This window comes from Neophocaena asiaeorientalis, unplaced genomic scaffold (genome assembly GCF_003031525.2).
Source record: "Neophocaena asiaeorientalis asiaeorientalis breed wild unplaced genomic scaffold, Neophocaena_asiaeorientalis_V1.1 scaffold409, whole genome shotgun sequence".
In the NCBI taxonomy this organism is placed as follows: domain Eukaryota; kingdom Metazoa; phylum Chordata; class Mammalia; order Artiodactyla; family Phocoenidae; genus Neophocaena; species Neophocaena asiaeorientalis.
This window is the reverse complement of record NW_020175208.1, coordinates 1907881-1929097: the sequence shown is the minus strand read 5'-3', so window position 1 is coordinate 1929097 and position 21217 is coordinate 1907881. Positions and strand designations below refer to the sequence as shown.

The 21217-nt window shown below is 41.1% G+C and overlaps 1 protein-coding gene across 1 annotated transcript in view; it reads right to left on the bottom strand.

The window, feature by feature from the left end:
• PHC2 (polyhomeotic homolog 2) overlaps nt 1-21217 on the bottom strand; it is a 104786-nt gene that overhangs the window by 83101 nt on the left and 468 nt on the right. The gene's annotated exons all lie outside the window — the stretch shown is intronic.

The window sequence follows — 21217 nt, the reverse complement described above, 5'->3', positions numbered from 1 at the left end:
AATCTTTTTTTTTTTTTTTTTTTTTGCGGTACGCAGGCCTCTCACTGCTGTGGCCTCTCTAGTTGCGGAGCACAGGCTCCGGACGTGCAGGCTCAGCGGCCATGGCCCACGGGCCCAGCCGCTCCGCAGCATGTGGGATCTTCCCGGACCGGGGCACGAACCCGTGTCCCCTGCATCAGCAGGCGGACTCTCAACCACTGTGCCACCAGGGAAACCTCCAAATAATCTGCATTTTAAACTATCCTTATGGCATTATATTATCTCTTATACCCAAACTAAATAAAAATATTTTGTGAGAAAACCCAAGGGGAAAGTTACTGTTATGATGACTTCATGTATTGTTCCTAGAAGGCTGGTCTGTTCTATACTCAGTAATTCTGTGCAGTGCTGCTCAATAAGGCTTATTTGCCTCTCCTGCCTGGAGAGAATCATAACTGCCCTCGCTCCTTTACAGAGAAAACAAATGCCTGGAACAAGCTGGAATTTCCAGGAAAAACATCCAAGCTCAGTTCAAGCCCCCGTGGGATGACTGCACTGGTGCCATCTTCAATGTGTCTTCCTTTCCCCCTCTGGCTGGCATGGCTCCTTGTCTGCTGCCTCACTGACTGCAGCTTTGCCTTGGAGAGCAGACTGTCTTTGTGAATGACTCGTTCAGGGAGCATGTGCAGGACGAGCCCAGAGCCTCCCTCCATGGGAACGTGAGAGGAGAAGCTGAAGAATGGGCTGAGAGCAGCAGCTGAATGCAACGGGTCATGCTGCTTCTTGAGGCTGAAAAGGCCAATCCTGTAAAGGAGTCGATGAGAGCACCTCATCGGGTTTCACCCCACGGGCCCTGTGTGTGCAGAGAGGGCTGGGAAACACTTTTCTGCACGTGAGCGGGGGCAGTGAGACTCCGGGGCTGCTCTCCAGACACACTTATTCACTCATCTGTTTCATTCAATTTTATTTGTACAAAAGGTCGGTTCAGGCAATGGCAGACTAAGCCTTTAGAGACCATGGGCTATGCAAATAGAACCTTAATGGAAGATTAAATCAGCCGAGGTCCCCCTCAGTGCTTTTCCATTTGTGGGACTGGAACTGGCAGTAGGAGGGGATGAATCACTCTTACTATATTTGAATGGCTTCTTTACAAAAATAGCAGGCACTATAATAAAGCAGCCCCAGAAATACCTAGTAACAAACAATAAAAATACCTTCCTATAAAGAGAATGAACATGATATTATGGTCATGGTTAAAAGCAAGCCTGATAAACCAAGGCACCAACTATGGGGGTCCTCTTTTTCTTTATCACCTAATGAAGAACCAAGACTTTCTTTACTTGGAAACTTCTGTTTATTATGATTACTACTCCAAAATAATTTCTAAATATGCAACAATTATGTATTACCCAGCTAGCTTCATTATCTAGTATATTCATTTCTTTAAAAAATAAGATCTCAAAAGAGTTAAGATTATTTTTCTGTGGATTATGGGAGAAGTTAATGATCAGGAAGTCAGCATAAATACTATATTATCCTTACACTGATTCAGATTTCACTAAAATATATTTAAATCATCAATCAGGAAGACTCAATATAATCGTTTGTTTACCCCTCAAAAGGTGTATTACTGTTGATTATTATGTCTTCAACATATAGCTTTATAATAGAGAGACAACTAGGGAATAAGCCTAGAGATTTTATATTACCTTAAGATATTGCCAGTTCCCCCCAAAATGCACAGAAATATGTATGGAATATCTCTATTTCCTTGTTTTTACATTAAGGAAAAATTTAACATTCAAAAATCAATCAGTGGAAATCACCAGATCAATACAATAAAGATGATCATAGGATGATCCCTACAGATGAAGATAAAGCATTTGACAAAATTCAATACCCAATCGCGACAACTCTAAGCGAACTAGGAATAGAAGAAAACTTCCCCAATTTGATAAAGGACACGTAACAAAAACCTACAGCTAACATCATATTTATTTAGTGAAAGACCAAATGTGTTCTCCCTAAGACTGGTAACGACAATTCAATCGTCTATTCAATATTATACTGGAGGTTCTAGATAAATCAGGAAAAAAGGCATAGAGATTGGAAAGGAAGAAGTAATATTGTATTTATTTGAAGACAACATGATTGTATTTGTAGAAAGTCCTAAGGAATCTACCAAAAAAACCCTATTAGAACTAAAGTGAATTTATCCAAGTCACAGGATACAACGACAGAAAGAGGTAAAGTAACTTGACCAAAGTGACTCAAATAGTAATACAGGAGCCAGAATTCAAACCCAGGTAGTCTGGCCCTGGAGCGTTCCTCTAAACTGTTACTTATATGGTCACTTAATAATCAAGGTGTTACTATACACAGACACCCAAACACTAACGTCATTTCTCTTCTTCTATTCGATTACCAGTAGCTTCACTCTAAATTTTCGTGAAGGGGTACAAAAAATAAGATGTGAATTCTAGTCTTCACTCTCTATATAAAAAGCATGAATGTTGATTGTCTAATAAAATCAAAGCTGTAGATCTAATCCTTACACAGGCTAGTGCATTTCACACTGGAAAGAACCTCGCTAATACAGCTCAGATATATGTACCCTACCCAGCCCCTACCCAGGTAAGTTGCACGTGCTCACGTTCAGTGCAGCTTATCTCTAATAGTAGAAAACAAAACTTGAAATCGAGTACTGTGATGCAGCAGGACCATCATTCTTGTATGTGAAGGACAGCATGTTCACTGACAAATTCAAAAACAGAATTTTAAAAACTGGTGTAGACTTCAAAAGTAAGGCACCGATATCCATAAGACGAAGTAAAGGCTGGTAGCATTTATGTCTTTAAAGAAGAAGCTTGGGTTATCATCAGGGACTTTACATATGGAGTTTTAAGTAGTTACAATCAAAGTTGTACCAGAAATACCATGAATAATAGGGTAACTAGCATTGCTAAATTACAAGTATTTATTGAACCTACTATCAAATACTGAAGTCTTGAAATACAGCCAGTCTACCAACACTGGAGAGGGCATAGGCAGAGAAAACTACAGCGGGAGACTGAGGTAGCTTCGTCATGAGCTAAATCAAGGAAGCTGCCAGCGAAGCAGATAAAATTATATGAACTTGGTGTAGCTGGAAAACAACCACAGAAAAACCACTCCATGACAGCAATCTCAAATATGAAGGCTCTTTATGAAGATCATAAGTTTAAAAGACAGAGTTGCAAACACTGCCAGGCTTTGCTAATAGTGACTACAACCTCAAACTAAAAGGTCTCTCTTTGAGTGACAGGTGGTATGGTATTACGAATGTATCACGCTTTTTCGGTTAAATTGGCCTATATGGAAAATAATATACTGTCCTTATTGCCTTATTGTTGTTTTGTTCTACTCTACGTAAATTATGAACTTTAAATTCTTTTTCTAATGAAAGATACTGATTATCCATCCAACTCTGTCTTACAATGCCTCTTGTGGCCCAGAGTACATGATTGCAACATGAATGGCCCAAGGCTGTGTTTATGGCCTACTGACAACAGAATTCTGGTGCTACTGAGGGGAATACAGTATGGCATTGTGAGAAGTAGCATGGTGTGGTGGAAAAACTTGAACAAGTCATTTGGTATCTCTGGATCTCAGCTTTTTCACTGAATACCTAATATGTAATACCTAAAACCCAAACTTATAGGGCTATTGTGAAGATTAAATGAGATGCCTGGCACATGTAAGATGCTAAATAAATATGTAAGCATGCATATTTGCACATGTATTACCCCCACCCCTGCCGCCATGTTCGCTAGCGTGCTCTCTCTCTCTCTCTCACACACACACACACACACACACACACACACACACACACACACACACACACACACACACACACACACACACGAAAGGTTAATAGTTGAGCTTGATTTATTGCCCATAACCTGGCCCAAGGCTAGACTGTTGTAAATGGCTTCAGTTATTTTCAGTGTGGGCAGCAAGGACTTCGAGAAAAATATTAATTCTGGGTCAGTAGTTGGTGGAGGGTTCCACAGTTTAAACACTATTAGCGTTTTCTTTGTCTGACCTTCTCACTGTAGTTTTGATCTTTACCTCAATGGTTCCGACTGTTTTACTCCTTGTTTGAACATTGGGATGCGGCATGAAACTGAACATTTAAACACTGAACACCATCGGTAAAGAAGGAATTTAAACAGATAGTAGGGCAGTTAAAGGGCTTATTAAAGCCAAGACTGAGCTGGTCACAGCTCTGTACAACCATGGAACCTCAGTAAATCACCATCTGGGCAGCCTCAGCCCTATTTGGAAATTCCTTTTTGACTCCCTGCCATTCTAATAACAATGAATTAGTCTCTAAATCCCCTAAACACTATTTTGATTTATCTAGATGTATGACTTTGTTACTTTAAATACAGATCTTTTTTTTTTTTTTTTAAATACAGATCTTTTTAACTATCCAAAAACCATGTCTGAAGTGACAGAGTTTCTTTAAAGAAAGGAACCTACAATCAATATGTAAAGTCCCTAGAAAAGATGTTAGAGACTTTCACTTAAAAACTGGAGAAACAGGGACCCTCCTGCCTCAAAAAACTAAAAAACTGGACAAAATACATAAAGCAATGTCTTTTGGACACTGGTTGACAGACGATACAGGCCTGTGATCTAAGAAAAAAGAAACAAAGTGAGCCCTGAGATTGTGTCAGCTTATTGCCTGGAGGAGTTTCCAGGATGCATCGCAGGGACAGGGAACCCAAACAGAGCTCAGTGGTCTCACTGGGCTGAAGAGACTGAGATGAGAGATCCAGGAGGTCAAAATGGCTAGAATTTGTGAAACAGAGAACCACAGAGAAGGGTGCTGAACAGAGAGAAGGAGAAAGAGAGAGAGAGGCACACACTCTGCAGTTATATTTATAGACAGGCCTCCTTGGAATCTTTGGCCGAGTACAGATTTTCACACTCATGAGAGGAAACTACTCAACACTACTATAAAGGAGTTAGGAGAACAATTCGCAGAGTTCACACAGGGCTGGGAATAGTTTGCGTTCACATCAGTCAGAGTAGAAAGACCTTGTAACATTTAAGGAATTAGATAGAATCTTCAGAAGGGTATTGTCATAGCAGTGGGAGCCGTATTAGTCCTAGAATAAAGACTGCTTTGGACCCACCATAACAAAGCTTAAAAGCAATCCCTGAAAGGATCCAGCTGATTCCAGGTAACTTAACTATGTTCCAAAGCAAAATATAGCAACCAAGATATAAAATTAACCATGTCCAGTATCCAATAAAAAATTACCAGGCAGGAAAAGAAACTCATTAACCAGGAGAAAACAATATAAGTAAAAACATACCCAGAAATGACAAGGATGGAAGAACTAGCAGACAGGGATATTAAAACACTTTTAATAAATATGTTCCACACAAAGTAGAGGAAAACAAACATGAGGACAAGAGAAAGGAAATGTAAAAATACTTAAACATCTGGAGACTATAACATCTGAAATTACAAATACACTGAATTAGATTAACAATAGGAATTTCAGAAGAAAAGATCAGTAAACTTAAAGACAACATATTAGAAACTATCCAAAATGAAGCACCGATAGACATTAGACAGAATAAAAATGAACAAAGCATCAGTGGTCTGTGGGACAATATCAAGCAATATAACATTCATGAATTTGGAGTTTTTGAAAGAAAAGAGATCTGGGGACAGAAAAAAAATTTGAAGAAATAATGGCTACAATTTTTCCAAATTTGATGAAAATTATAAACCCATAGATCCAAGGAGCTCAAATCCAAGCAGAATAAATATGAAGAAAACAATTCCAAGGAACATCATAATCAAATTGCCAAAATGATAAAAAGAAAATCTTGAAAGCAGCCAGAGAAAAAAGACACATTACAGAGGACCAAAGATAAGAATTAAAGCATATTTCTTATCATAAAGTATTCAAGCCAGTGGGCAATGAATAGACAGCTTTAAAGCCCTAGAGGAAAAAAACCCATCAACTGAGAATTCTTTACTCAGCAAAAATCTCTCTCAAAATGAAGGTAAAATAGAACTTTTAAAACAGAAAAACACTGAAAGAATTAATTCTGGCATACCTGCACTACCAAATATATTAAAAGAAGTTCTTTAGGCTAAAGGAAATTGATAAAAGATGGAAACACAAAGGAAAAAAAAAGGGTGCCCAAACAATAAGTGGATAAATAAAAAAGTCATGTTTTCTTATTTTGAAAAGTTAACTGATTATTTAACACAAAAATAACATATTAAATAAAATATATAATAATAGTGCGAAGGACAGGAGGGGATAAATAGAAGTATATAGTTTTAAAGTTCTACCCTATACATAAAGTGATATAATATTGAGGATAAACAAGGATCAGTTAAAGATGTATATCATAAACATGAAAGCAACTACTAAAAAAAGATAAAACAAAGACATAGGCAATAAACCGATCATAAAGATACAATGAAGTCATAAATAAGAAATGTAAATAATCCAAACTTGGGCAAAAAAGAGAAAAAAGGAACAAAGAACAGATGGGATAAATAGAAAACAAACAGCAAGATGGTCAATTTAAACCCCAACATATCAATAATTATAATAAATGTAAATTGTTTAAACATCCCAATTAAAAGGCAGAAATTTTCATACTGGATTAGAAAGGAAGACCCAACTAAATGCTTTCTAAAGGAAACCCACTTTAAAAATAAAGAGATATAGGTTGCTTCCATGACCTGGCTATTGTAAATAGTGCTGCAATGAACACTGGGGCGCATGTGTCTTTTTGAGTTATGGTTTTCTCTGGGTATATGCCCAGTAGTGGGATTGCTGGGTCATATGGTAATTCTATTTTTAGTTTTTTAAGGAACCTCCATACTGTTCTCCATAGTAGCTGTATCAATTTACATTCCCACCAACAGTGCAAGAGGGTCCTCTTTTCTCCACACCTTCTCCAGCATTTATTGTTGGTAGATTTTTTGATGATGGCCATTCGACAGACGAATGGATAAAGAAGCTGTGGTACATATATACAATGGAATATTACTCAGCCATAAAAGCAACGAAATTGGGTCATTTGTAGAGACGTGGATGGACCTAGAGACTGTCATACAGAGTGAAGTACGTCAGAAAAACAAATATCGTATATTAACGCATAAATGTGGAATCTAGAAAAATGGTACAGATGAACCCATTTGCAAGGCAGAAATAGAGACACAGACGTAGAGAACGAATGTATGGACACCAAGGGGGGAAAGGAGGAGGTTGGATGAGTTGGGACATTAGGATTGACAAACATATACTAACTAATATGTATGAAATAGATAACTAATGAGAATCTGCTGTATAGCACAGGGAACTCCACTGTACAGTAGAAACTAACACAACATTGTAAAACAACTATACCCCAATTAAAAAAAAAGACATATATATACTTATATATATATTTACACACACACACACACACACACACACACACATATATATAGGTTAAAAGTAAAAGGGTGGGGCTTCCCTGGTGGTGCAGTGGTTGAGAGTCTGCCTGCCGATGCAGGGGGCACGCGTTCGTGCCCCGGTCCGGGAGGATCCCGCGTGCCGCGGAGTGGCTGGGCCCGTGAGCCATGGCCACTGGGCCTGCGCGTCCGGAGCCTGTGCTCCGCAACGGAGAGGCCGCAGCAGTGAGAGGCCCGCGTACCACACACACAAACACACACACACACACACAAAGTAAAAGGGTGGAAAAGATGTATCATGTAAACAAAAACCATAGGAAAGCTGCAGTGACCAAATCAATATTGGGCAATGTAAACTTCAGAACAAAGAATATTACCAGGGAAAAAGAAGATTATTTTAAAGTGATTTCATCAAGAGGACCTACGATCCTAAATGTGTATACACTCAGCGTCAGAATTTCAAAACACATAATGCTAAAACTGATAGAACTAAAAAGAGGAAAAGAAAAATTTACAGTTTTAGAAATTTCAATTCTCCTGTCCTAGTACTTGGTAAAACAAGTAGTCAGAAAAATTAATAAAGATATAGAAGTCTCGAACAAGAATTCTTGTTCAAGACTTGAACAAGAATTATATTTGAAATCAATAATAGAAAGCTATTAAGAAAATCTTATTATTTGGAAACAAAACAACACATTTCAAAGTAATCCATGGGTCAAAGGAGAAATCACAAGGGAAATTAGAAAATATTTTGAACCAAATGAAATGAAAAACATTTCATATCAAAATTTATAGGATATAGCTAAAGCATTACTCAGAGGAAATTTTAGAGCATTAAACATCTATATTAGAAAAGAAAAAAGATCTCAAATTATTAATTTCAGCTTCTACATTAACTAGAGTGGAAATCAATGAAATAGAAAGCAGAAAAACTATAGAGAAAAAAATCAACAAAATGAAAAGCTTGTTCTTTGAAAAGATCAATAAAATGGATAAACCTCTAGTCAGACTGATGAGAAAAATAAAAGAGAGAAGGCACATTATCAATAATAGGAATGAAAGAGATTCTGCAGACATTAGAAGGATAATAAGGTAATATTTTGAAAAACTTTGTGACAGTAAAGTAAACAACTTAGGGGAAATGGACAAATAACTTGAAAGACACAAGCTATTAGAGCTCACTCAAGAAAAAACAGATAATATAAAGAGCCCTTTATTTAGCAAAGAGCCTGAATCCTTGGTTAAAACCTTTCCACAAAGCAAACTCCAGGACCAGATGGTTTTATTGGTGAATTCTACTAAAGATTCAAGAAAGAAATAATACCAATTCTATATAAACTCTTCCAGAAAACAGAAAAAGGAAACTCTTACCTATTCTTTTAGGAGACCTGAAGTACTCTAATACCAAAACCACACAGGGATGCTTTTTAAAAAAGAAAAGATATTAAAGATAAAGGACATGGAGGAAGACAAACAACACAACACATGGAGGAAGACAAATGCAGTGAACACAGCAGAAAACATGGAGAGGAAGCGGCCAGAGGCTTGAAAAGGCTTTAGACATTGTCCCAGTGTCCTTTGTTGAATGCCTCCCAAGTGCAAAGTGGACTTTTGGAGCTAGAGTGCCTGAGTTCAGGTCCTAGACCCACTGCTTACTAGTTATATAACTTTGGTCAAGTTACCTAACTTTTCTGTGCTTCAAAGCTCCCATTTATAAATGGAGATAATGATAGAAACCCCCTCATGTGGTTGTTATGAAGACTGAATGAGTAAATACATTTAAATGCTTATAATAGTGCCTCACACATAGTAAGCACTACACAAGTTTTTGCTGAAATAATTATTATCATACACATTATATTAGTTGGTTGTCACCTTTATTAAGTCATGATATTTGCCCTCAAAATGAACTAAGTGGTACAAGAGGTAACTATTCCCCTTATATTAATTCCCTGTGGCTGGCATAACAAGTTACCACTCTGTGGCTTAAAACAACAGAAATTCATTGTCTCATAGTCCTGGAAGCCATAAGTTCAATATCAGTTTTACTGGGATAAAATCAAGGGGTTGGCAAGGCCACACCACTGGAAATTCTCAGGGAGAATCCATTCCTGGACGCTTCCACTTTCTAGTGGCTGCCAGCTTTCCTTTGCTTGTGGTCGCATCACTCTAATCTCTGCTTCTGTGGTTATGTTATCTCCTATGTGTGTCAACTCTCCCTCTGCTTCTCTCTTATAAGGACATGTGTGATTGCATTTAGGGACCATTCAGATATCCAGAATAATCCGTCCATGTCAAGATCATTAACTTAATCACACTTGCAAAGACCCTTTTTCCTTACAAGTATTGTTTATAGGTTCCAGGGATTAGGACCTAATTATCTTTGGGTAGCCATCATTCAGCCTGCTACACTCATCACCAGGGGTAGATTGATCTTGTGTGGAAATACAACATAAACAACATTTTTTTTTTTTTTTGCAGTACGCGGGCCTCTCACTGCTGTGGCCTCTCCCGTTGCGGAGCACAGGCTCCAGACGCACAGGCTCAGCGGACATGGCTCACGGGCCCAGCCGCTCCGCGGCATGTGGGATCTTCCCGGACCGGAGCACGAACCCGCGTCCCCTGCATCGGCAGGCGGACTCTCAACCACCGCGCCACCAGGGGAGCCCATAAACAACATTGTTAATCAACTATACTACAATAAAAATTTAAAAAATTTTTTTAGAAAGGACATTTAGTTCTCTCTACAACAAACCTGTTAGGATATGCAAATATATTCCAAGGCACAATCTATCCACCTGGAGGTAGGTCCCCAAACTGTCAGCATAGCATCCACAGTGGACTATAACACTTCTATAACATAACATGCAAACTCAAACCTTTAAAACTATGATAAACATTACAGACTTTTTGCGGAGGGGGGAATGTTACTAGAAACTTATTGTGCCGTTTCGTGATCCAAATAAAATAGCTTATTAAAATGACTATTAAAAATCAAGAAAATTGGGAGAAACTAGGTTTGATGATGATAGTTATAACTAAAGGAAGGTTGAAAATAATTGGCTCACTCTTAATGACCGTGGGTACCCCCTCTCAGACCCTGCACTACAGAGTAGTGAAGAACTTCGCTTCTGGAATCAGACAGGCCTGAGTTCGAGACCTGCCTCTATTCTGTATTAGTGATATGACGGTGGACAAATCATTTCACCCCTTGTAGCCAGTTTCTTCACCTGTAAAATGGGAGTAATGAGAGTACCTGCCTCCTACAGTTGCTGTGAGGATTAAATAAGAACTCACATAATGTCCTAGCATGGAAATTAGCATATGTAATAGGTACTCGGTAAATTATAATCATAATTATTATTATGTAATAAATACTACTATTTCTCATAAAACTCTGTCTTCTATTCTATTACAAATAGAAATATCGTCTCATCTTCAATTATCAATTTTCAGGGGTAGAGGAGTTTTCCGTTTAGGGACTGTGATCTCATGGGTGAAAGGCCCTAACACCACAAAGAAAAAGCAAAGTCAATAGTGCAATCTGCAATTCTGGTATGTACATCTTTGAGGAAACAAGAAAAGAAGAATGAAGAAAGTAAGGATTTTATAAGCCAGTAGAGGACAGGAAGTAGGGTCCAAAGAGTTTAATGTGTGACCAAGGGTGCTAACATACAGCACTTGAGGTTTGGGGGAAACAAGAGAAAGTTAAGAATTTAAATAGCGAAGTCTAAAAAAGGGATGTAATAGATTCATTTTCTACAGGAATTCATTAAATGATTGGAATTTTGCGCTCTGGAAAGAAGAGAGGATTGAGAGGAAGGAGGTATGATGGGGACAGTAAATGATGAAGAGTACAGACAAGATAAACACACACCAACTCCTTTTTACACCCCAGACACCAGCACTGGGACTGAGATGAAGTAGAAGATAGACCAGGAAAGCTCAAAACTCAAGAAAGCTTTGGTTCAGGACAAAGAAAACACTGCAAGCAATTCCAAGATACGGATGGTTGTTGATCTTACATCCCTAGCAGTTAGCCCAGTACCCTGCATGTCATCAATAAATCTGGGTTGAAGGAACAAATGTAAATGTACATATGCAATAGTAAAAATACTGGCAGTAGAGGAGAAGCTGAGCTAGAGGTTCCCTTCTCATCCCAGGGTTCTGTCTCCTGTCTCACTCCTGTCCAAACTAGCCTCCACACTGGGGATGTGAGGCTCTGAAAAGAATCTGATCACATTTCTCCTGAAATGCTTCAACAGCTCCCCATGGCCTCTGACACGAAGTCCCAATTCCTTAGCCTGGAAACCAGCCTTCTGTGTTTGACGCTGACCTACTATTCCGCCTGTTTCTGCCCCTGCCCGAGTCATACGTCATGCTCCCGTCATGTGGGGTTACTGGAACCCCCCATGTGTACTATGCTCTCACACACACGTCCCACCTTTGCACATGCTGCCCCTCCTCTCTGAGGTGCTCTTATATTATTCCCAACCATTTCTCACACTCATTGTGCCTTTGAGAAAGCAATTTCATCTTCATACACTTTAGTGTCACCATCTTCTGTGAAGTAACCCCTATTTCAAAATGCTCCAAAAGCCAAGTTCCTCTTTCATACTCTAATTCTCATTTTCTCTGTCTCTTACTACATAGAATGGGAATTTTCAGTGCTAAATTAAGGATGAAAATCATCTGAGCCCAAATTTAGTGTACAACTTTGGGGAAGTTATCATACCTTTCTGTATCTCAACAGTCTCCTCCTTGATATGCAATCGACCCTATATCCAGGAGGTCACAGGAAATAGTCAAAGGTACTTACTATGCACCTCACACGTATTAACTTGTTTAATTCTACAATCCTTCCAGGCAGGTACTATTATTATCTCCATATACACACGAAGATGGAGCACAAAGAGGGTGAAGATTTGAAGGGCTGTGAAGATCACAGCTAATGAGGGGTAGAGGCAGGGCGGGCTCTCCTGTCTGTGCTGTTAACCATGACCCTCTACTGCTTCTCTGCAGCCCAGTGAAAGGCACCGTGTACAGTACAGAACTCCAGTATATTCAAGTATAGAAAGAGACACTGAACAGTAGGCCTCGGGTATGGGGCAGTGTTGCACATTTCAATCCAAATGCGTTTTACAGCCAGGAACAGACCCTAAACCACCCACCGTTTTTAGCTAAAATCAGAGGGTTCTCTTGTGATCTGGGCCATCAGGGAGATGGATCTGTCCTTCACTGTACGACACCTACAATTTAGAGGACACTGTCACTAGATGACATCCACCTTGGGGTGTGGCTTTATGGATCAACGAGTTAGGTTCTTCTCAGGAGTGATCATCCGGGAATAGAGATGCGGCAGAAGATACAATTGTGTTTATGCTTTTTCTACAGAAAAGCATTAAATATTTAAGTCCGTATCACCCTCCACTCAAAAAATTAATTTAGACAAAATTTAAGGAACACCCGCTACATGCAGTACAACAAGCTCATATTGTTCTCCAACTCTTATAAGCATATTCCCTGCTGGATAAATATTGGTTGAATGAATGAAAACTATTTCACAGACAGCTTCAGAGAAGCTCCGCATTTCCAGATGGTGCCTAATAATAGTCATCTTTCCCCTAGAGAAAACATTCAGTCCCGCTTCAAGAGGGAGAACTTAACTCAAGTCTCCAGAAAAGCCTAAAGCCACCTTTATCTGTACCCATGGTTTCTACGTCCTTCTCTTCCCCCATCAGAAAGAGAACACAGAAAGGTCAGGTTACATTGGTTTCTTGGGCCTGCACAAATTCCTGTGAGGTTCCCTCTTCTGTCAGGAAAAGTTTCCCTGGTAACCATATTTACACACTCACTTAATTCCCTCCCCTCCCTTGATTTGCCGGTTGGTATAAAAACTAATTTGCATTGAACTGCTGAAGCTTACAAGTTAATCAGTTGAACAGACTTACAAAATCTTGGAACTTGGCTTTTGGCCAAAACTGAATGTAATTCTCTTCAGTTCAAAAATTTTAAAACACATCAAATATGCATGCTGGATATTTCTGGCTATAGGTAAGGAAAAGAAGATTCTCCTAAAGGGCATCTGGCCAATATTATTAGTTAGGAAGACCAAGAGAGGAAGAGGTACCTTACTTAGTTCTGAGTTAAGCAAGATCAGCTGTGATAAGGTGCAGGAAGAGATAGTCAAGGACCAACACAGAAAGTCTGAGCCCTGTGAAACGATGAACTCAGGCCTAAGATTCTGGGTGATCAGAGCTCAGGACCTGGGTGAAGGAATGGGATATGAATATTGAGAATGGAGCATCATTAATTCATTCGCCAAGTATTTACTGAGCATCTAACAGTGCTTGGTGCTGGGAATATAGCAGTGGATAAGTCAGACCCAGATCCTGCTTACATAAAGATATTTAGCTAGTGAACCAATGTTGGCTTTGTTATTGAATCAAGCATCTTTGGGCTAGGGGCTCATTATATAATTTCCTACAAGGGCCAGAATTGGTTTCAGAGTATGGATGGAGCAGGGACTTACAGACAGAAACAAGCTCAAGAAGTCCTCCTTGGAGAAGGTAAGCTGGCAAGTCAAGAAGTCTTTGACTTCTACGATGTTGTCTTTACACCTTCAACAACCATGATACATGAACTTCTAGATAGGGAGATGAAGGCTGTATTTATCGTAGGGCATAAAGCCAGTTACTTCACAGTATACGTATATTTTCTAAAGAATAGAGTAAAAAGTATGTAAAGGTACAAGCCATTCTTAAGTATATTCAACAACCATTTATTGAGTATCTGCTATGTTCAAAGAACAGTTTTAGGAATTGAAGCTATGGATAGGAAAAGACAGAGTCCTTAGCAATTACAACAATGTGGTAAGTGCTATAATGAGATGTTAAAGTGTAGCAGAAGATCAGAGAGGAAGGATACTAATTCATTAAAAGTGAGTTGGGAAATGCTTCTGAGATGTAACACTTGAACCTTTTCTTTTTTAATTTATTTATCTTTTTATTTTATTTTTGGCTGCATTGCGTCTTCGTTGCGGTGTGCGGGCTTCTCATCGCGGTGGCTTCTCTTGTTGCAGGGCAGGGGCTCTAGGCGTGTGGGCTTCAGTAGTTGTGGCACTTGGGCTTCAGTAGTTGTGGCACTTGGGCTCAGTAGTTGTGGCTCACAGGCTCTAGAGTGCAGGCTCAGTAGTTGTGGCGCACGGGCTTAGTTGCTCCACGGCATGTGGGATCTTCCTGGACCAGAGCTCGAACCCGAGTCCCCTGCATTGACAGGTGGACTCTCAACCACTGGGCCACCAGGGAAGCCCCATAATACTTGAATCTTAAAAGACACAGAAGTTTGTTGTTTTAAGCTGATAAATTTGATAATTTTTCCATAGCAATAACTACTACAGAGCCTTATGGAGGCTCTGCCAGCAGCACAAATAGGAGACCACAGAGAACACCTGGCTGCTGAGACGCTTTCATGATGTACACCATAGGGCATACTCTAAATCTCTTCATATTTTTATTTTATTTTATTTATTTATTTTTGCGGTACACGGGCCTCTCACTGTTGTGGCCTCTCCTGCCGCGGAGCACAGGCTCCAGACGCGCAGGCTCAGCGGCCATGGCTCATGGGCCTAGCCGCTCCGCGGCATGTGGGATCTTCCCGGACCGGGGCATGAACCCGTGTCCCCTGCATCGGCAGGCGGACGCTCAACCACTGCGCCACCAGGGAAGCCCTCTTCATATTTTTAATCTCACATATTCTTAGGCTCACCTGATCCATGATGGGGACAGAAAGTGAGAGTAAGCACTCTTATTCTGGGATGTGAATGACGCTGGTGATGGCAACACAAACTCAATCTTGCCTGATAACCTATGCAAAGGAATCTAGGTTGGCTAGGTTAGGACTTGGTCATGTGGTCAGCTAGTATCAAGTGGTGTCAGGACTTGGTCAGCACCTGGTCAGATGATTACTCAGAGAGACCTGGAGTGGGAGGAGCCTGGGGATGAGTAAATGCTATTTTTGAGAGAGCAATAACCATGAAAACCAGAAAAACTTAGTTTGTTCTCAGTTCCAAGTAGTGATTATAAAGCAAAAGTGAGAGACAATATGGAGAATTAAGTGCTTCTCGTTTTCATGATCCATACAGGTAGATGAAGGAACAGAATGGGCCAAAAAGGGAAGAGTGGGACATGAACATTCAAGGCAAATGTGGTGAACAGAGCCACATGGTTCAAACCTGCTGGACAGTCCCTGGTATGGGCACCAGTCTGGCTAAAAAGGCATCAGATCAGGGCAATTTGTATTATACCTGTTCATCCCCAATTTCTGTTTCAGTAGGTTGAGAAATGGTCTTCCTAGCTTCCTACCAATTGGGAACATCTGACTACCCAAGAAATAGAAATTAACCATTTCTTATTTAAATTGGGAGTAACAACACAATCAGGACAGTAACTCTATCCAATAATTCTCTCATGATATGATGGGTGAGTTTCCAGAAGCCATTCTGGGTAAATAATTCCTTGCCTCTTTATTCTCTACTCTTTTCATACTGGCTCTATACTTGAAATTCCAAATATCCCCCTTTTGCCCTTTATACCAGGAGTCCAAAATGAGAAGACAGGAAAATGTGATCATGTACTATGACGCAGCAAGGACTTTAGGCTATGCAAACAAAAGGAATTACACAGCACAAAATGTTTCCCCAGCTTTAGGAGGGAATATTGATACCTTCGGGTAGAACTGGTTCCATAATTTGTGGGGCCCAGTGCAAAACGAAACAGCAGGTCCCCTTGTTAAAAAATTATTAAGAATTTCAAGACAGCAACAACAGAGCATTAAACTGAGTGTGGAGCCCTTATAAATGCAGGGCCCTGGGAGGCGACACAGGTCACATACCCATGAAGGTGGCCTTGCCTTCAGGGACAGCATAGTATGGTCCTTTCGTTGAGCCTGAGAGTCAGAGCTGGGTCCAAATTCCATCTTTGCCCCTCATTACTTATGTGAGCAGGGACTTCCCTGGTGGTGCAGTGGTTAAGAATCTGCCTGTCAATGCAGGGGACACGGGTTTGATCCCTAGTCTGGGAAGATCCCACATGACGTGGAGCAACTAAGCCCATGTGCCACAACTACTGAGCCTGCGCCCTAGAGCCCGCGAGCCACAACTACTGAAGCCTGTGTGCCACAACTACTGAAGCCCGCGCGCCTAGAGCCCAAGCTCTGCAACAAGAGAAGCCACCGCAATGGGAAGCCCGCGCACCACAACGAAGAGTAGCCCCTGCACCACAATGAAGAGTAGTCCCCGCTCACTGCAACTAGAGAAAGCCCGTGTGCAGCAACGAAGACCCAGTGCAGCCAAAAATAAATAAATAAAATAAATTTATTTTAAAAATTATGCATCCATGCTTCCAAGAGGTTGTATGGCTGTAATCCAGTACTGTGAGGATTAAATGGGATAATGAATAGAATGTATACAAAGTGCTTAAACACAGTAAGCACTCCATAAATGGTAGCTACCTTATTATTGTTAAATGAAACGTGCGGGTAAATCTCAAAGCAGTAAGTTTAAGAAATGAATTGCTGAACTGCTATCAAGGATATGAAAGAATGAGAATGATATATTAGGGCAACTAAATTAATGAAGCAGGTAGGGAACAGCAAATCTTTTGCTTGACTGTTCCGCCTTCTCTAACCTCTTTCTTACTTCTCTCTTTTCCTTTTACTGCCAAACATACAAAGGGTGATCTACATGCTGTCTCCATTTCTTACCCACATCTCATGACCCCATCCTCTTTAATCTGGCATTTAATATCCCTATGGCCATCCCCCATGGAATTGAAGCTATTATTTTCAAAAAGTCACCAATGATCCCTGTTGGGATATAATGACATTTCCCAACTTTTTCTGTAACATTTCATACTGCTGACCAATCCCTCCAGCTCGAAACCCTCTCTTTGCTTCACTTCTGCGATACTATACCCTCATGGCTAAGAGCATGTCTAATAGGCCTTGCATCTATCAGGTATGATCGTGAAGAGAATGCATTCGTTGGGTGAATAAATGAGATGTTTCTTCTGCTTCTCTGATATTCCTTATTTTTCACCATACTGACCCCATTTCTTCTTCCTACCTCCCTGCATGTGGGCAATCTCCACTTTCCAGCCTTGGTCCTCTACACCTCTATTTCTATGCTGTTATACCGCTTACAACTAAGTGGGAACTAGGTTAATCTCATGGCTTCAATTATCACTTACGTATAAGACTCCCTGACTTCTCTCTTTTGAACACTAGGCCCCCCCACCAGTTCCAAATATTTTGGGGATCCATCCACTTATAAATTCCAGTATCACCTCCAGAGATCTAACACTTGGCTTTTCCTCTTCTCTCCCGAACTGGCTTTTCTTTTTTTTTTTTTTGGCTTTCCTTTCTGTCTGTCCTATTTCTGTTGACCTTGTCACCTATGTTCAAGGTTATATTTGATTCTTCCTTATTTCTTGTCCTCCATATCTATCAGTCAGAGTCCTTTCATGTTTCCTTTATAATACTCATGGAGCCTATCTCTTTCTATTTTCACTGCCATCACCCGAATTCAACCCCTTATCCCCTTCATATCTAAACTATTCAAATAACCTGCTAATTGGTTGTACAGTTCTCTTTCTATCCCTACTAAAGTTTATTCTCCACATTGTTGTTGAGAATCTTCATAAAATACTACTTTTATAAGCACACACTTCCCTAACCAAACATCTTCAGACTTTCCATCATACGGGATAAAGTCCTAACTCCTTAGTTCAGCATTAATACCTGTTATAATCTGGCTTCAAGCAACACTTCCAATCTTACAACTTCTTTAGTTAAACCTTCTGATCTTGCCACATTGGTCAGTTTTATCAACTGACCCCTGAAAACTTTCTTCCATATTCCGGTCCTGTGTTTTATGAACATTTGTTTCCCCACCTAGAAATCCCTCCCACTTTCCTTCTCTATATAACAAAATCCAACATGTCTCTGAAAAAAGCCTTCCTTGATAATCATAGTCCGCAATGATCTTTCTCTTTTTTCAACTCCTATAATATCATACGTTTATCACTTTGAAAATTTACAGAAGAATTGCTTTACGCTGAATGCTCACAAGTATACGAAGTAGGTGGCATTATTACAGATGAAGAAACAAAGTCAAATAACATGTCCAAGTCACACAGCAAGTAACTGATAGAACTGGGATCTGAATCCTTGTTTAGCTGAGAATAATCCCCGGACTACACTACCTCTCTCATTTTCCTATCTCTTCCAAAGCACAAATACAGCACAGTATTTACACACAAGCAGGTGCTCAGTAAACATGCTGATTGAGAAGACTGCTTAAATAGCACCCGTGATTCTCCAGCACTTAGGAATTGTCAATCTCAGCAGACCACATTAGGCATATCCCCCCAGTGTCACGTTCTTTATGAGGCTTGATCTGTAATTGAGTTCAAGATGGAGTATTTGCCAAAAATTCACCGTGATCCATTCTAAAAATACATTTTGGTTCAAGCAAAGCTAAAAGGCTGTTATCTGAATCAAACATTAGGTGAGTTTTGGGGATGAGGTCTACTTTACCACCTCTGGGCCCATCCTTGCTCTGTTTCCAAATGGTCAGGAAGTAAAAATAGGCTGGCTAAATTGATGGCTTATGAGGTAAAATGGACTATTTATAGTTCTAGAAGTGGAGGCTAAGGCAGCAGAACAGGATTTTCTTTGCTCTGGTAGCTAAGACCTTAGTAAAAGAAGCCTAGTAAAAGTGAATCACGAGTGGAAACTGGATCAAAAGACGATAATAGTAAGGAGGGAAAGAGAATAGAAGGAAGGAAGTACTGGAAATAGTCTATTGAAGAGATGGTGCTGTCCTTTTCTGCAGTTGCTTTAAGCTGTCAGATCCAGCCCCGTTCTCCAGGGCTGGCACCACTAACAGCAAGTTCTATCATCTCTGCATGATTCATGGTCTCAGTCCCAAACTGCTTGTCCTGACCCATATCACAGTCCAGATCCTTCCAGCTTCTGATCTGCTTACTCATTTCCCAAGGTCTCACAAATCTGACCTCACAGATTTGACATTCAGCATGGCTTCCCTGGGTATGACCCATATTACTCCCTTATTGTATGGTTTAGATTTGCCCTCCTGGGATGATGCCTCTAGCGCCATACCTATGCCCAGTTTTCCACCCCTCTACCTTGGAGCTACAGCCGCATTTTCACTGGAAAATGTGGTGGGAATTAGAAATTCTAGGTTACTTTATCGAGAAAGGAAAAAGGCCATGGCTGCACTATAAAGCCATTGCCTAGAGATACCATGCTCCTTAAGTGTCTGTATTCACAGTTTCCTCTGCTTTGGCTGCCCTTCCTGTTCTTCCCAATATTCTCTGCAAGGCAAACTCCTATTCATCCTTCAAGACCTTAAACATGTTTTTCTCTGGAAAGCCTTCCTGGATCCTCTCAGACAGCTAATTGTTCCCTCCTCTGTGCTTCTTTATGTACACATCTATTATGCTGTTATCACTTTTACCGGCAATTTTATTTCTGTTTCTCCCACTATTTCTTTGAGGACAAGGACTAATTATCTTATTCATCTTTGCATCCCCAAGACATAGCAGAGTGCCTGGCAAACAGCAAGAGTTTGTTGTTGTATGATAAAAGACATCAAGAGCAACATGAAAGTGCAATTTGCACTTCACTTGCAAAAATCAAATTGGTTCCTGGTACTTTTCATGTGTAGCCACATTCTTCCTTGATTTAGAAGAGAGGACTTTAGACTCATAAAGGAAATTCTACTGATATCACTGGCACATCAGCCAGTTTTTCCTCTGCACTGGTGATAGAAACATCACCCCTCCCACACACACACACTTCCGAGAAGCTCCCAGGGCAAGCTTAATATTAGTGGCACATGGCCCATCCTACCATTTCTATTGTAGTGAAAGCTAAATTACACTGTAAGCCTAAAGCTGCCACCAATCTTAGTGAATTGGTGGTGAAGGGGGTGGGTAATTAAAAGAACACACTTCTGTAGCAGACCTCGGAGGAGGATGAGGGAGAAAGATGAATTTAATCCTGGCCTTATAAAAAATTTGTTAGAAACTCACGCAAAACAGCCGCTTCCTCTGGACATGACAGACCCGATCCAGGTGTCCAGCAGTGACCTTTTCCCATGAGTGTCAGGTCATCGCCCAGCACAGAAAACAAGGGGCCAGTGCCTTTCTTGGGCATCCCTCCTTCTGAAACCTGGCAAATCTTGGGGCCTGCCTTTCCTTTAGGGGATTGTCCGCTCCTCCCTGCACCGACAATCCCCAGGTCCCTTGGCTGGTGGGCCCCAAGCACCACTCTTGCCTTCGTCCCACCGGGGCCCCAGCTTGACTCCGGGTCAAAGTGCCGGCGGCTGGACTGTCAGGTCGCGGCTGGGGAGGGGGCGCCGAGGTCAGGCCCGACCCCTGGGTCTCCTCGCACTCTGCGGGATGCGCGGAGGAGACGCAGGCCGCGCAAGGCCACGGGCTGCTGAGGCTCGGGCCTCTGCGCGGGAGGGGCTCGGCGACCCGAGAAACAGCGCGAGTGCCGGTACTTCAGCAGCTACCCCGCAGCCTCCCGCAAGCCCTGGCCTCGGAGCTGCCCCGCAGCCCTAGCCTCGGCTGCGTCCCGGCCCCCGGGCGCGCTGCGGCCGGTCGATCCGCCGGTCTGGGCTGCTCGGCCTCCACCGCGGATCCCGGGTCGGGCCGCCGCCGCCTGCCGGCC